Source organism: Euleptes europaea, chromosome 5 (genome assembly GCF_029931775.1).
Source record: "Euleptes europaea isolate rEulEur1 chromosome 5, rEulEur1.hap1, whole genome shotgun sequence".
NCBI lineage: Eukaryota > Metazoa > Chordata > Lepidosauria > Squamata > Sphaerodactylidae > Euleptes > Euleptes europaea.
The window spans coordinates 952020-968030 of NC_079316.1; the positions used below are offsets into that span (position 1 = coordinate 952020).

Below are 16011 nucleotides of genomic sequence, written 5' to 3' on the forward strand. Positions count from 1 at the left end.
CCCGCTTTGTGTTCAAAAGGTGCAAGACTCAGGTCGGCATCTCCCAGGGCAAGATTGCCTGGTAACTGGGACACACTTCTCCTGACAGCTTGGCCAACTGCTGCCAGTCAATGCGGGGGGTGAGCTGGGGGAGCCAGTAGTCAGGTGTGCGTCTGCTGCTAAATGGTGGCCCTTCCCTCCCATTTGCACCCCAAGATGTTTTCCTGCCCACGAGCGCTGGGTGAAGCAGGCACCCTTCTGGGAGAACCTCCGCAGGGGTCCCTACCTGGCAGCATTCCTGCCGGTTGCAGGTTGGTAGCTTTAGAGCAGGAGTGGGCACATCACAGCCTGCAGTGCCCCGTCCAGCCCTGGGGCTTTTGAAGCTTCGGCCAGTGGCCAGGCAAAGTGAGTGGGGGAGGGGCCCACTTCTGGGAGAGCTGGTGGAGGAGGAGCCCTGAGAAGCTGTCTGAGGTCCAAATGAACAGTTTGCCCCCCCTCCTGCACAAGCAGCGTCTCGTCCCTGGGCAGATTTCCCACCCCGACTTGCCCAGCACTGCAAGGTGTTGCTTCTGCCTCACCCGGCCCTTCAAGCTTCTGCCTATAAGGGCCCTTTCAGAGGACTGAGTGCATTTCCACGGCCGACTTGTGAATGAACCCCGGGTCCTTTAGGGTTTGGAAGGTGCGAGGCGGTTCTTTCTGCAGCAGGGAAAGCAAGGGAATTGCACATGACGGGGTGTCAGGAAAGGGTCTGAGAAGGAAGCGTGGTTACAGCAATACCTTTGTTGATGCCTTGGGCATGCTCTCGTTTGGCGGTGCAGCTGGTTCTCGTTGCGGCATCTCAAGAAGGTGGCTGAAGAGCTGGGGCAAATGCAGAAAAGAGCAACTGGAGTGATCACAGGGCGAGAGCGCCGGCCCTGCGAGGCCTAGCTACAGCATCTGGGCTCTGTAGCTTAGAAAAACCATGACTGTCAGGTGAGAGGGCTACAGAATGATGCCCGGGGTAGAAAAGGTGGCTAGAAAGAGAATTTTCTCCCTCTTCCCTGATCCTAGAAACCAGGGGGCCACCTGTGGAACAGACCGCCTGGAGAGTCGAGGCGTGACCACTTCACGCACAATGCGAACTCACTGACGCAGGATGGGCTGCTTGCTTTATAAATGTGCGTGGAGGTGGAATCACGGAGGAGATTGCTGGCTGTTGGCCATGAGAGGTGAACGGGGCTTGCAGAGTGAAACGGAGGCATGGGCAGCAGGAGAGAGCTTTTGTCCGCAGGGCCCACTTCCGCAGGGCCCCATAGTCCATCAGAAAAAAAGTAAAAAAAGGTGCCAGACTCCGTGGCCCCTTTTTTGGTGTGCTACAGCAGAGAAAATAGATTCCTTTGAAATTTGGTTTTGGAGGAGAGTGTGACGGATTCCGTGGACGGCCAAAAAAACAAATCAGTGGGTTCTAGATCAAATCGAGCCTGAACTGACCCTAGAAGCTAAAATGACTAAACTGCAGCTATTGTATTTTGGTCACGTCATGAGACGAGAAGAGTCACTGGAAAAGACAGTCATGCTAGGAAAAGTTGAGGGCAGCAGGAAAAGAGGAAGACCCAACAAGAGATGGACTGACTCAATAAAGGAAGCCACAGCCTTCAATTGGCAAGATCTGAGCAAGGCTGTCAAAGATAGGACATTTTGGAGGACTTTCATTCATAGGGTCGCCATGAGTCGGAAGCGACTTGACACACACACACACACACACACAGGACTACTCTGATGTAGGAGTTCTGGGTTAGAAGTCCAAACCCCGCTAAGGGCTGCAGTCTGTGGCTCATAACCGTGAATGGGTTGGGAACAGGCTGCATTTTCGCTGGCAAAGGACCACGCAGGTTGCTGTCCGTATTGGCTGGCAGCCTGACCCCAGGCCTGAGCTTTCTGACCGGGTCCTTCCTTCCTGTTCTCCCCTGCAGGGCTTTGTCTTGGATTCAGCAGCAAGCCTGCAGGCATGGACGTTGTCATGATTTGTAGGAGATTCCTAAACAGCAGTTTTTTAAAAGCCCTGAATGGATGCGAAGCTCACGTTTACCTGCATGTTTACCTGCACGTGCTTTTGGGAAAACACAAGAGCATTTTGCTCTGGTTGCTTAACATAATAATGATCCTAGGAGGGGAGGGTAAATGGGGAGGGAAGGCTGTTTGCTTCCTTTTACAAACAGGGGGGGAAGTCTCTCTCCTGGCAGCTCTGGACCCAGGAAACCAGGTTTCTTCTTGGGTTCCCAGGGTTGTGCGTGCAGGAAGAGAGAGAGAGAGAGAGTCACCACTAAGCCAGGCTTCTCCTGAGGGGACGCTCTTGCACGTGGGGAGGGGAGGGGGCTTTCCACAAGGGACCTCGCTGGTTTCCCGCACACGTTTACAGGATTAACTGCTAAAGTGTCAGCAGCTGGGCTTAATCAAGATGTATTAGTTTAAACCGGCAGTTCAAATTAATAAGAGGGGGGGGGGCTGTTGGCAGAGGGCTCTCCTTTTTGCCAGGCAGATAATGCCGTTCCCTTTAAATGTGCGGCTTAACTGCTCGATGCGACCATTAAAACGTATAGATTTTGCAGCTGCAGAGGGCCTTCCTGCTTCCTCGGAGGGAACGCTGCAGCTTGTCTGTCGATACAGAGTTCTGCTTCGACCCTAACAGGAAAGTGGCTGCGATTGACGTGGGCACGTTTCAGCCTGGGGCCCCGTCTGCCCCCAACTGAACGATTTGTTGGGAGCGTTTTCCCCCCGCGGCAGAATCAACTAGTGGGTGGAGCTCTTGGGAAAAATGTTAAGCAGCTCAAGGGCCGTTAAGAGGCACTCAGGAGGGCAGAGCGTGAGGCCCCCCCCCCACAGCTGGAGCGGCAAGTGGCCGGCATCCAACGCGGAGACCTCCACAGTGGGCAGAGAGCCAGATGTGGCACCCCCTCTGCTTTTGATGAGGCTTTGTGCATGGCCTGGTGAATTTGTGGCTCTTACGGAACTACACAAACCAGCCATAGTTTATTGCGCTAACCACAGTTGAGGCGTCCGACGGTTGCAACTATCCAGTGTGTGCTCCGAAATCCTGGAGTTCTGCTGTCAGTGAGAATGGAGGCCGGAGAGGGGCGGGTTTCTTTAGCCGTTCTGTGACGGTGACTTCGTGCCCTGGAGACGGTGCTGCTGACCACGGTGGGGTTCAACCTGGACTCCTGCCCTCAGGTGTGGCGGCTAATTGGAATGATGGCCAGGAGGGCTCTCCCAAGCAGGGTCTACCTCTGGCTAAGAGAGCCAGCATGGTGTAGTGGTCAAGAGCGGTGGTTTGGAGCGGTGGACTCTGATCTGGAGGACCGGGTTCGATTCCCCACTCCTCCACATGAGTGGCGGAGGGTAATCTGGTGAACTGGACTTGTTTCCCCACTCCTACACTGGGTGACCTTGGGCCAGTCACAGTTCTATTAAGAGCTCTCTCGGCCCCACCTACCTCAAAGGGTGTCTGTTGTGGGGAAGGGAAGGTGATTGTGAGCCAGTTTGAGTTTCCCTTAAGTGGAAGAGAAAGTCCGGCATATAAAAACCAACTCTTCTTCTTCCTCCTCCTCTTCCTCCTCCAGTTTGTGGTCGCCAGAGTTGGTCGGGAAGGGGGTGGGCAGCATTATAAACTGGAGTTTAATCAAAACCGCCACATATAAACTGAGGTTGAGGGCGAGGACTGAGCGGGATGCAGCTGAAATGCCGCACAGACATCAGAGGGTTTTATCTCCAGCTCTGCTTTGGGCTGGGGCAGATGCCCGGTCCAGGAATGGATTTGCTGCAGAGAGGAAGGCTGGGGGTGGGGAGAACGTGTGGTTGGGGGCCTCTGCCTTGCCCTATTCAAAGCACAGCAAACCCCACTCAAGCCCTTGCTTTGATCCTCCCCCCCACGTTGTCCCCCCCTCCCAGTTTTCCAGAATCCAGCCCAAAGCCCAGTTGCTGCCCTCCTGTTCTCTGCCAGCAGAAACTGTCAATTGAACTGTTAGCGCCACCATCTGACCAACCCGGGAAAGGCAGGTGCTCAGGGCGCCTTGACTCTCGAATGAAGTTCCTTGTTCATGCAAAATTAAAAGGGCAACAGCTGGATGTTTGGGAAGAGAGACTGCAGGGAGCCTCCGGCCCTAAAGCTCTAGGTGGCCTTGGCTCGTTTGGATTTCTCCTGGGTCTGCAGCTTCACATGGTTGACGGGCAATGGAACCAGGGCTGGGAGCCCCTTGCCTGTAGCAGGAGCAAAAGCTGGCTGGGCTGAGTGGGGGAGGTCGAGGTTGGTGTCCATGCTGCCGGACGCTGCCAGTTGCTGCTGCCTGGAATCCTGCTGGGAATGTGGAAGGGAAACCGTTCTCCAGCCCGAGTCTGTGACCGGGACCTTGCGCCTTCCAAGAGCAGCGAGGGGGAAATGCCAGCAAGAGGAGAGCAAAATGCTGCACATTGGTTCTTGTAGGTCAGTGATGGCGAACCTTTTAGAGACCGAGTGCCCAAACTGCAACCCAAAACCCACTTATTTATCGCCAAGTGCCAATACAGCAATTTAACCTGAATACTGGACATTATTGCTAGGTTTGCCAGGTCTCCAGCCACCACCTGGAGGTTGGCAGCCCTAGTAGGGGAAGGGGGAGGGATGGAGAAAGGAAGGAACTGGGAGAGGAAAGAGAATGAAGGAACTGGGGAAGGAAGGAAGGAAGAAAGGGGGGAGGGACAGAGAAAGAAAGAAAGAAAGAAAGAGAGAAAGAGAGAAAGAGAGAAAGAGAAAGAGAGAGGAAGGTAGGAAGGAACTGGAAAAGGAAAGAGAAGGAAGGAAGTGGGGAAGAAAGGATGTAAGGAAGGAAGGAAGTGTCCTGGGTCGGGCCTCAAGCCCCACCCAGGACTTGCTCCAGGATGCATACCCGAAGTTCTCCCCCCTCCTTACCAGCAGCTCTGGGGAGGCGGCGAGGCGACGGAGCGGGACGGCGGAGACGTTGGGCCCCGGCGCGGCGGCATTGGGCACCTGCTGTTGGGGGCAGGGGAGGAGGGGGCAGCAAGAGCGAGCGCGCCAACACTTGCGACCCCGCCAGCCTGCAGGCGACCTTAGGGGGCGGGGAGGGAGAAAGCAGAGGCCACGCAGCCACGCCCAAGCCGGAGGACTCGAGGGTGGCTCCGGCTACCCCACAAGCTTACCGCAGGAGTCAGGGACGAGCATGAACGGGGGAGAGGGGGAGGACGGCGGGAGATGGCAGGCCTTTCTCCGGCGGACGCGCAGCTGTTGAGGGGCCGCCTGGCCCTCCACGAGCGCCCGGAGGAGGCGGGCGAAAACGGCTGGGGGAGAGGCGCCTGAGGAGGAGGAGGATGGCGGCGGCAGCCTGGAGCTGGACTGCTGGGAGCCGCCTGAGGGGGACAAGGATGAGGAAGGCGGTGAGGAGCTGCTTCTGGAGCCTAGAGGAGGAGGCCCCGCCTCGTTGCTGCTGGCCTCCCTGCCGCCTATCAGCTGTTGCGGGGCAAGAGAAGGGGAAGAGGAAGAAGCCAGCCACGTGCGTGCGAGGCAGGAAGCTGACCCGCCGACGCACGCACGGTGGGGGGGGGGGAGCTCAGCTGAGAGAGGGAGGGGCACAGACGACCCAGGAGGCCTTTTGGAGCTCACCCACGCGTGCCGGCAAAGAGGGCTACGCGTGCCGGAAGTGGCACGCGTGCCATAGGTTCGCCAACACGGTTGTAGGTTATCCGGGCTGTGTGACCGTGGTCTTGGTATTTTCTTTCCTGACGTTTCGCCAGCAGCTGTGGCAGGCATCTTCAGAGGAGTAACACTGAAGGACAGTGGCTCTCAGTGTCAAGTGTGTAGGAAGAGTCAGAGAGGGGTTGGGTTTGAGCTGAGTACTGTCCTGCAGACGTAATGTGCTAATCATTGTCCTGTAAGTATCAAGATAATGTACTAATGAGAGTGTGGTATGTTAATATGGAAGCATTGTATCCTGAAATGATCTGGTAATGTGTGAAATCTGCATGGCTATTGTTGACTGTAGCCTTTGTTAGTCTGGAGGTTTTTCAGGGCAGGAAGCCAAGCCTTATTCATTCTTAAACTCTCTTCTTTTCTGTTAAAGTTGTGCTGATGTTTATGAATTTCAATGGCTTCTCTGTGCAATCTGACAAAATAGTTGGTAGAATTGTCCAGTCTTTCAGTGTCTTGGAATAAGACCCTGTGTCCTGTTTGGGTCAGTCCATGTTCAGCCACTGCTGATTTCTCAGGTTGGCCAAGTCTGCAGTATCTTTCAAGTTCTTTTATCCTTGTTTGTATGCTGCGTTGTGTGGTCCCGATACAAACAAGAACCAATGAACTCTGACCGTGAAAGCCTTCGACAATAAAATGCTGCACAGTCCTTCTTGTGTGTTTAAAATGAGGAGGAGGGGGGGTCCGATGGTGCTGCTGCTCCAGTTTTTGCCCCCCCAGGCAAGATGCTGAAAGGTGAGCTCCCCTCCCTTCGCTCTGACTGCCAGACTCCTCCTGTCTCCTCCTCCTCCGCTTTTCTTGTCAGAGCCCCCCAAACCCTTGAGAGGCCTGGGGTGTCTGCGGGAAGAGGGGGGGAAGGCCGGGGCCTCTCATTCCTGGCCCGCCTGTTCCTCGGAGAGGCTAGCCGGTGGGGTGGGGTCTCAAGACAGAACTCAGTGCAGATTTGATACGCGTGTTTTGAGCAGCTCTGAAACTTAACATTTTATAGCATAAAGACACCCACGCATGAGAGGTCGGGTTGCCAGATGCCTGTTAAGGGTGGGCAATTGCCTGCCTTTTAACAGGCCTACCCGTTGCCCCTCAGCTGGCCGGAGGGGGAAGCAGGCCAGCTAAACGGGGTACCCATTCACACACATGTACAGTGGCACGCAGCACAATACTGTCCCTTCTAGGGTAAACCCAGAAGGGATGGGGATGCTCTAGCATGTCCCTCAAAAACCCCCCAAAAAACTGTGGAAACCATAGAGGGTTTTGGAGGCATATGCTAGAGAGTCCCCATCACGTTTGGGTTTGATGGGGATGCTCTAGCACATTGGTTCTTGTAGGTTATCTGGGCTGTGTGACCGTGGTCTTGGTATTTTCTTTCCTGACGTTTCGCCAGCAGCTGTGGCAGGCATCTTCAGAGGAGTAACACTGAAGGACAGTGTCTCTAGCACATTCCTCCAAAAGTCACTTTTGGGTTTATCCCAGAAGGGCCATTATTGTGCGTGCCTGTTGCACGCTTGCAAATCACCCCCCCCCCATCAAAGCTCTTGCCGCTCATGGCAAGGGGGGACCTGACAACCCTAATGAGAGGGCAGTGAACACAACAGTGTGGGTAAGAGTGCTGCACATGCGCCAGGAGACCCCAGCCTAAAATCCCACCTCTGCCAGACCCACAGAAGGCTTTATAAAAGATGCTGTCTCTGACCCCCAGCCCCTTCCCACTGCAATACAGGGCTGATAAGACTGACCTCCCTAGCAGAGTTGGTTTATGAACTGCTGGGGTTGTACGTGTGCTACGCTGTCAAGACTTGGCCCGTATTATTTGCAGGATCACCTCTCCCTAGTGCTCATCATGACAACTTCGCCCAGGTCAGCAGGGACATCTGCAGGTTCCAACCTGCCAGTGGGCAAAATCAGCATCTGCCCGTACACCTGCTTTCTCTAGAGTTGCCAGGTGGGTGGTTTTGGTGGGCAATTGCCCACCAATCCACCCAGCTGCTCCGGAGTGGCGATTGTGTGTGCGTGCACACAATGGAATCACTTCCGGTTTTATTTTCAGAACTGCCGCATCACTGAGGCTGATTAAACAATCAAACTATCAAATTTATTCTGCTGCGTTGATGTGGGGCTGCCAGAAGAAAAACCTGAAGTGACATCAGCGCGTACCCATGGGCTTGGGCCACCCCCCCAGCCCTGTCCCCTAATGAAGTGCCTGGTTGTCTTATAGAGCCCGATGAAACAGACAACAAGGAGGAGGTTAAGTTGAGAAGCAGCAGATCTTTTATTTAGGTAAACAACAGAGCTGGGTGGGCTAACCGCAGATAAGGCACAAGGTTACCCACAAGAGAACAAAGCATGGGATAGATCCTTTATATACCTTAGGATGGGGGGAAGGTACATTACCTTACAAGGAAGCATTTCATATTCCAAAAGAACCAATACACATTAGGTGTCTACTAGCCGTTAATTAGCATAGCCTATTAGTGTAGCCTGAAGGCGTAACTAGGAAAGTGCTTGGTCTCTAAGTGGGGAATAGAAACTAAATTCCTAAGGATAGTGTTAGGACTTGCTGACAGACAGATAAGAGATCTTGTGTGCCAAATCAAATGGGCTCCCTCATTATGGTGAGAGCCAGTACCAAGCAGAAAGTGTAATTTGTTGGCTTATAATCTTTGGATGCCGAGTTTCCCAAAGTATATATCTATGTATGTGTGCATATAGTATAGTTTTATACTAGCCCTTATGTTTGGGCACTATACTAAAACCTCCCGCCAATCGGGAGGGGGGGAATCTGGCAACCCTAGCTTTCTCTATTGTGGCCCCCACCACATGAAACGGCCTGCCCTGAGGAGGTCAGGAAGGGCTCCCACTTTCCCGACTTTCCACAAACTATGCAAAACTGAATGATTCAAGAGGACTTTTCTATGCAGGCAATAGAGTTGCACGGTACTAAAAAAAATTCATAAAGTTACTTAGATAAGCTATCAGGGGTTGTGGTCTACAGGCCTTCTTAAACTTTTCCCACTCGTGACCCCTTTTTGCCCGAGAAATTTTTACACAACCCCAGGTATATAGGTATGTAAAATAGGTATACAAATCAAACATTTACTGATAATAAATCATAAAGAAATTTATTTTAAAACTTCTTTGGTTTACATAGAATTTTACCATTTATTAAAGATGAAAGTAAATTTGCATCCTGTTGCCAAATTTTTTGCAATCCCCACATTCAGTTACGTGACCCCATACGGGGTCGTGACCCACAGTTTAAGAAGCTTTGGTCTATGCTACTGTGTTTAGATTGCTGCAACTAGGACCCTAGTGTGGAATTCTGCATCATTTAATGCGTCGTGGTGACACTTATGCTTGGTTTTCAGTTCTGTTTTTTAGGCTTCTGGTTTGTTCCTCAACCCTAATTCCTATTGCCATGTTCAATGAATGCCACATCCTGTCGGTTGTCTTGACTCGCTCTGTGTCATCTTCCTTAAGTCCGAGTGAAAAGGCGGGTTGTAGCTGCAAATAAATAAATACCTAACCAAAGCTAACCCTGTCCTCGCTTACCCTTTTGGGGGGGGGTGTTATTCACAAGCCAGACCACCAGGTGGCACCTGTGGGCTCGGCTTTTCCTCCTCCGGTTGCTGCCCTTGTAGACGGTCTTTCTGGCACCCCCCCTGCAAGGGGGAACGTCCTGCCTGGTAGAGCTGAAACGTTGAACCCGTCCACACAGGCTGAATAAGGCACTTCCACTCCACTTTAGTGGTCATTTGCAAGTGGGTTTTGCCGTTTCACACGGTAAAATCCAGTTTGCAAAGTGCGTTGAACCCGTCCACACAGGCTGAATAAGGCACTTCCACTCCACTTTAGTGGTCATTTGCAAGTGGGTTTTGCCGTTTCACACGGTAAAATCCAGTTTGCAAAGTGCGTTGAACCCGTCCACACAGGCTGAATAAGGCACTTCCACTCCACTTTAGTGGTCATTTGCAAGTGGGTTTTGCCGTTTCACACGGTAAAATCCAGTTTGCAAAGTGCGTTGAAAGTGGATTGAAAAGGCGGGGAAATCGGGAGAGGCCTTTGAGTCCGAGAAGGGGGGAGGGCTGGGTGCTCGAATTGATGAAGTTGTCATGTCCCGGTCGTGGCAAACGGGGACGATTTTTTATCTGCAGAGTTCTTTATGGCGCCCGTTTTGAATTCTTCCTGGCCTCTCTCATCAGTAGCCCCCAAGAGGCACTGAATAGATGCTGAATAGATGCGGGTGGGGCCGGGAGGGAGAAGAAGTCGGCTTCAGCACTCTCCTCCCCTCAGAGTCGTTGGCACAAAAAGGCCCTCGGCCCCATGCTCGGCCCGGATGGCCACAAAGAAGCTGCCCGCTTTGCTCCTTTGCAGCAGCTCAGAGAACCCCTGAGTGAGCCAGCTGTTCCCTGTGAGAGCGGCGAGGGGCCCACGGAGGAATTGGGTCCATCCCGTCGGTGGCTTCTGAGTTGCCCAGGAGCCATGGTGCCATACTATGGGAGGGCTGGTGCCGCTGGAACGGAGCGCTGCCCTCCAAGGAAAGGCCCTGCTCCGCCCCCAGCCCCTTCTTTCTGGATGCCACGCACCCACCCAGCTTCCTCAGCCTGAATCTGCGCCCAGTTTGGGTGTGTTCTGAGCAGGGGGTTGGGGAGAAAAATTGAGGTTGCGTTTGGGGGCTTGTGAGGGAGCCAGACCTGCCCGACCTAAAATAAAGCGCCAGTCATGCGTCGCTTCGCCTCGCCTCGTGAATTCACCATAACGAGGCTTAATAAAGGTTTTTTAAAAGGCAGCCCTCCAGCAGCACTCCCTATTTTTAGGGGAAATTGCTGACTCGCCTTCAGCGGCATAACTTAGTGGAGGTTGGGGCAGGGGGCGGAAGGTTTCTTTTTCCTCCCTCAAGACATTTCTGTTCCTTCTTATTGCATCTCAGCATCTCCAAAAGGGAACCAACCGAGCCTCGCATTCACTCGGCATGTGATTTTAAAAATAGTTTTCCCCAAAAATAACTCCAAGCCATCCCGTCGGGCTCTTTCTCAGAGGCATGTTTATTTAATGATGCACTTCTAAAAAGGAAATTAAGACCCAGGCAAGGGGTCCCTTCCCTTCTCCCACGTCATTGCTGACCAATGCATTTCCAAACAGCTCTGTGAGATTTTGCCTTTTCGCTGGGTGCTTGTGACAGAAACGTTTCATCCGTTGGAAGAGCAGGCTGAGAAAGGCAGACCATCCAGAAGAAACTCAACCTTCTCGTTCACAGTTCAATACTTTCAAGAGCTGATCCCAGATGTCATTCACTGTAGATTATGGTTTTCAAACTGCTGCAAACAGCTGGATTTGAACCCAGGAGCACCTTAGAGGCCAGCAGGATTTTTGGGGTCTGAGCTTTTGAGATGAAAGGGAGCTTTGGCTCTTGACAGCTCATACCCTGAAAATCTGGCTGGTCTCTTAAGGTGCTTCCGGACTTGAGTCTGGCTCTTCTTCTGCAGACCAACACGGGCTGCCCTCGGAAACTGTTGGCTGCAAAGGAGAAGAGAGCAGAAATCCACCATGGGGGTCTTGTCCTTTGTGGCTGGAGGAGGAACCGAAGCACCAGGAAAGGGCCCCAGCCTGAGCCGCTTTTCTCTCCCCCATGCCACTTAGTTTGGGGGAGGGGAGTGTCGAGAGGAGACCCCTGCCCTGGGTGACCAGCTTTGGGTGCTTGGCTTGTTCGGATCTTTGATCTTTCCCCAGCCAAGAGGGGCTTGAAACCTGCTCTCTTCTCTCATCCCCCCTCTGTTTGCGCAGGCCACTTGGCTTTTGTTGTCTTTGATTCTTTGCTTTGATTTAAATATATATCTATTTAAGGTGGTGGTTTGACTTCTTAGCCTGTTTGTGACTAGATTCTGGGCTGCCTTGGCAGAGAAGTTTCTTTTTTTTTTATATATATAATTTTTTTTTATTTTCATAATAAACACAAAAAGAAAAAAAGAAAGAAAAAAAAACAAAAAAAATACACATAAAAATAAAAATAAAAGTTACATGTTCAGGACACAATTTATCTACTATTACAATATTCAAATCACTTTATAAGCCATGTGCCCTGAATCCAAAACCCATCCCCCCACCAGTGCCCTCCACCATTGGACTTCCGATGGAGTGTTATGACATATCAGAAGAAAAAATCTATTATTATATCATATTAAAAATCATATTATACTATAATTCGTTAACTATACTTTTAAAATCCGTTTTTGCCACTTTATCCCAATATGCGGTGGCCTTTACCCACGTACATTTAAATTCCTCCATATCTTTATCATGTAAAAATGCTGTAATTTTGGCCATCCACATATACATCCATAATTTTTCTCGCCACTCTTTGATTGAAGGTTTATTTATTTGCTTCCATTTTTTAGCAATTATAATTCTTGCTGCAGCAAAACTATATTGGCATATGACTCTATCACCTTTATCCAGATCTTTTTTTGGTATTCCCAATAAACAAAAGGCGGGGTCTTTCTTAACTTTTGATTTAATCAATTCATTTGTTTCATTCAAAACTAATCTCCAAAACCTCCTTATTTTTTTGCAGAACCACCAAACATGCATAAATGTGCCTAATTCTGTGCCGCATTTCCAACATATAGCTTCCTCATCTTTCTTCATTTTACTTAATAATACTGGAGTTATATGCCATCTATAAAACATTTTGTACAAATTCTCTCTTATTTCATTTGAAATTGTAAACTTAAATTCTTTTTTCCATAACTTTTCCCAAATTTCCAAATCTATATTGTAGCCTAAGTCTCTCATCCATTTCAACATCACTAATTTAATCCTTTCTTGTTCCAAATTTGTCTCTATAAGTAATTTATAAACCCTACCTATCAATCCTTTATTTCCCTTAGATAGTATAACCTCAAATTTTGATTTGGTTTGATTAAAACCCAACTTATTATCTTTGTTAAAAACATCTCTTAGTTTATAGTACATAAACCAATCTTTAATCAGGGTTTCTTCTCTTGATTTCAGTACCCATATACCATCTTTATATTCTGTTATTTCTCTATAGTTATCACAATCCAAATTTAAATGTGCACCTCTTCTCATAAATGCTTCTATAGGGTTAATCCAACCGGGTGTTTTACTTTCAAAAACTTCTTTATATTTATTCCAAATTTGCAATAAATTTTTCCTGATGATATGAGAATTAAATTCTTTATTTACTTTCTCTTTATCATACCACAAGTAAGCATGCCACCCGAATCTCAATTTAAAGCCTTCTAATTCTAATAATTTCGGATTCTCTAAAAGAATCCAATTTTTAATCCAGGTAAAGCATGCTGCTTGATAATACAATTTCAAATCTGGTAATCCAAATCCTCCCGTATCTCTTTGCTCAATTAAATTATTATATGCAATCCTGTGTCTTTCTTTACTCCAGAGAAATCTCATAATATCTTTTTTCCAAACATCAAATATCTGTACACCCTTAACTATTGGGAGATTTTGAAACAAAAAGAGCATTTTAGGTAATAACATCATTTTAACTACTGAAATTCTTCCCCATAGCGATAATGGCAATTTTCCCCAACTTATCAAATCCTTTTTTATCTGTTGCCATTGATTCACATAATTATCTTGAAATAAGTTAAGATTATTGTTTGATAACCATATACCTAAATATTTAACTTTATTTTCAATATTAAACCCCGTCTTTTTCATTAATGTTTGTTGTTGTGAGAGAGTCATATTCTTAGTTATAATCTTAGTTTTAGTTTTATTAACTTTAAACCCTGAAAGCTTTCCATAAACCTCCAAAATTTTATTCCATCTGTCAATTTGTTCAATCGGATCAGTCAAAAAACATACTACATCATCCGCATATGCTTTAAACTTATAATGATTTCTACCTATTCGTACACCAACTACATCACTATTTCTGAGATTATGCAATAATAATTCTAATACTAAAATAAACAATAAAGGGGAAAGAGGACACCCCTGTCTCGTTCCCCTTTGAATTTCAATTTTGGGTGATAATGACCCGTTTATAATCAAGTTAGCAGATTGTTGTGTATATATACCTTTTATAGCTGTTTTAAAATTCTCACCAAAATCCATAGAATCTAATATCTTAAACATAAACTGCCAATTAACATTATCAAAGGCTTTTTCAGCGTCCAAAAATATCAAAGCTATTGGTGTTGTATCTTGCTCTGCATATTCTAAAAGATCAATTACTACCCTCACATTCTGACTCATCAACCTTCCTGGTAAAAAACCAACTTGATCCTCATGTATTACTTGATTTAGTACTCTTTTTAATCTTGTAGCTAAAACTGTTACAAATAATTTATAATCAGTATTTAACAATGATATTGGTCTAAAGTTTTTAACTTCTAATATATCAGAATTTGCCTTTGGTATTAATGCTATATTTGCCTGTTTCCAAGTCTGAGGGATAATCCCTTCTTTCAATCCTAAATTCATTACTTGTTGTCTTTGATTCTTTGCTTTGATTTAAATATATATCTATTTAAGGTGGTGGTTTGACTTCTTAGCCTGTTCCTGACTAGATTCTGGGCTGCCTTGGTAGAGAAGTTTCTGTCTCTTTTCCTTTTGGTCCCAGGACACGTGAGCATGTGTGCCCGTGTGTGTTTTGTTCTCAAACTTTTAATGGCCTGGCTGTGCGGGGGACATACAGTGCATGAAATATGTCTCGGCTTTTCCGGCGGCCTCTGGGCCCCACAGGCAGGCTCTCCCGCCGTCTCCCTCCAACTGTTTCGCCCTTCCCTGGATTCCCTTTCAGTGGCCTCTTTGAGATTATTTATGGCCAGTGGCACTTCTTCTCATCAGTACCTTGCCGGGGTGCCTTTCCGAAGTTTTTCGTTCCAGTTGCTAAGTGGGTTGGGGTAATGGGCCGTCCTATCTGCAGCAGCACATGCATTAATACATCGGGGAGGGGGCTTATTTCACTCCTGCTTTCTGGGTGTTTAAACCTTGAGTGTAATGCTGCTCTCCCGCCACTTTTCCCTCCTGCAATGAAATTTGCATTTGGAAAGGGCTCCTTGGTGCTTAGAATCATAGAGTTGAAAGGGACCCCCCAGGGTCATCTAGTCCAACCCCCTGCACAATGCAGGAAATTCACAACTACCCCCAGTGACCCCTACCCCATGCCCAGAAGATGGCAAAGAAAACACATAAAATCCTCCAAGATCCCTGGCCAATCTGGCCTGGAGGAAAATTGCTTCCTGACCCCAAAGTGGCGATCAGCATTACCCTGGGCACGTAAGAAGGGGCCACAAGAGCCAAATACTGGCACAGCCGTTCCTGCCCTCCCTCTCATCATCTGCCTAAGGTCATAGAATCAGCCTTGCTGTCTGATGGCCATCTAGCCTCTGCTTTAAAACCTCCAAAGCAGGAGAGCCCACCACCTCCCGAGGAAGCCTGTTCCACTGAGGAACCGGGAGGATGGGGTATTTCAGGATCTGAGGGATGCTTCCAAGTGAGGTAAATAAGAACCAGAAGCTCTTGATTCCATGAGGCATGCAGGGAGAAGCTGGTCTTGCCCTTAACCCAGGGTGGGGACAAGAGAAACCCAAAACGGAGGCTTGTTGGCAACATCCTTTGCTGCTGTTGCAGTCCCAGGCTGGTAGCAAAGCGAAAGGCTTCCCAAGCTCCTCCTGGGTCGCCACAAGTGGTTGGCGGATTGTGGGACGGAAGTTGTGCAGACGTGTAAAAGAGCAACACCTTCTCCGAGACCCACAGTGTGACAGCAGCCATGAATTCTGTCCTCCAGCAGCTGCTTGTGCTCAGCGGCCATCCTGGTGCCTGGGACCCTTCGGCCTGTTCCATGTGTCCTCCCATTAGTTCAGCGAAGATTTACGTCTTGCAAGTCCTCTTTGACTTTTATTTTCTGTGAGATTTGAACCATGGGAAAGACATTGACTAGAGGGGGGGATAGTTGCTTAGGCATGCAAAGGTGGAAGAGACGCCCAAAAAGCCTGGAGAGGAGCAGATTGAGAGGGGATATGATAACCATCTGCAAGTACTTGAAGGGCTGTCATACGGAGGAGGGTGCTGAGTTGTTTTCTGTTGCCCCAGAAGGTCACACCAGAACCAACGGGTTGAAATTAAATCAAAAGAGTTTCCTTCTAGACATTAGGACGAATTTCCTAACAGTTAGAGTGGTTCCTCAGTGGAACAGGCTTCCTCGGGAGGTGGTAAGCACTCCTTCCCTGGAGGTTTTTTAAGAAGAGGCTAGATGGCCATCTGTCAGCAATGCTGATTCTATGACCTTAGGGAGATGATGAGAGGGAGGGCATCTTGGCCATCTTCTGGGC

At 48.9% G+C, this 16011-nt stretch overlaps 1 protein-coding gene across 1 annotated transcript in view; it reads left to right on the forward strand.

Moving 5' to 3' along the window:
* The window catches only part of MB21D2 (Mab-21 domain containing 2), a 58797-nt gene that overhangs the window by 41250 nt on the left and 1536 nt on the right, over positions 1-16011 (forward strand). The window lies entirely within an intron of this gene.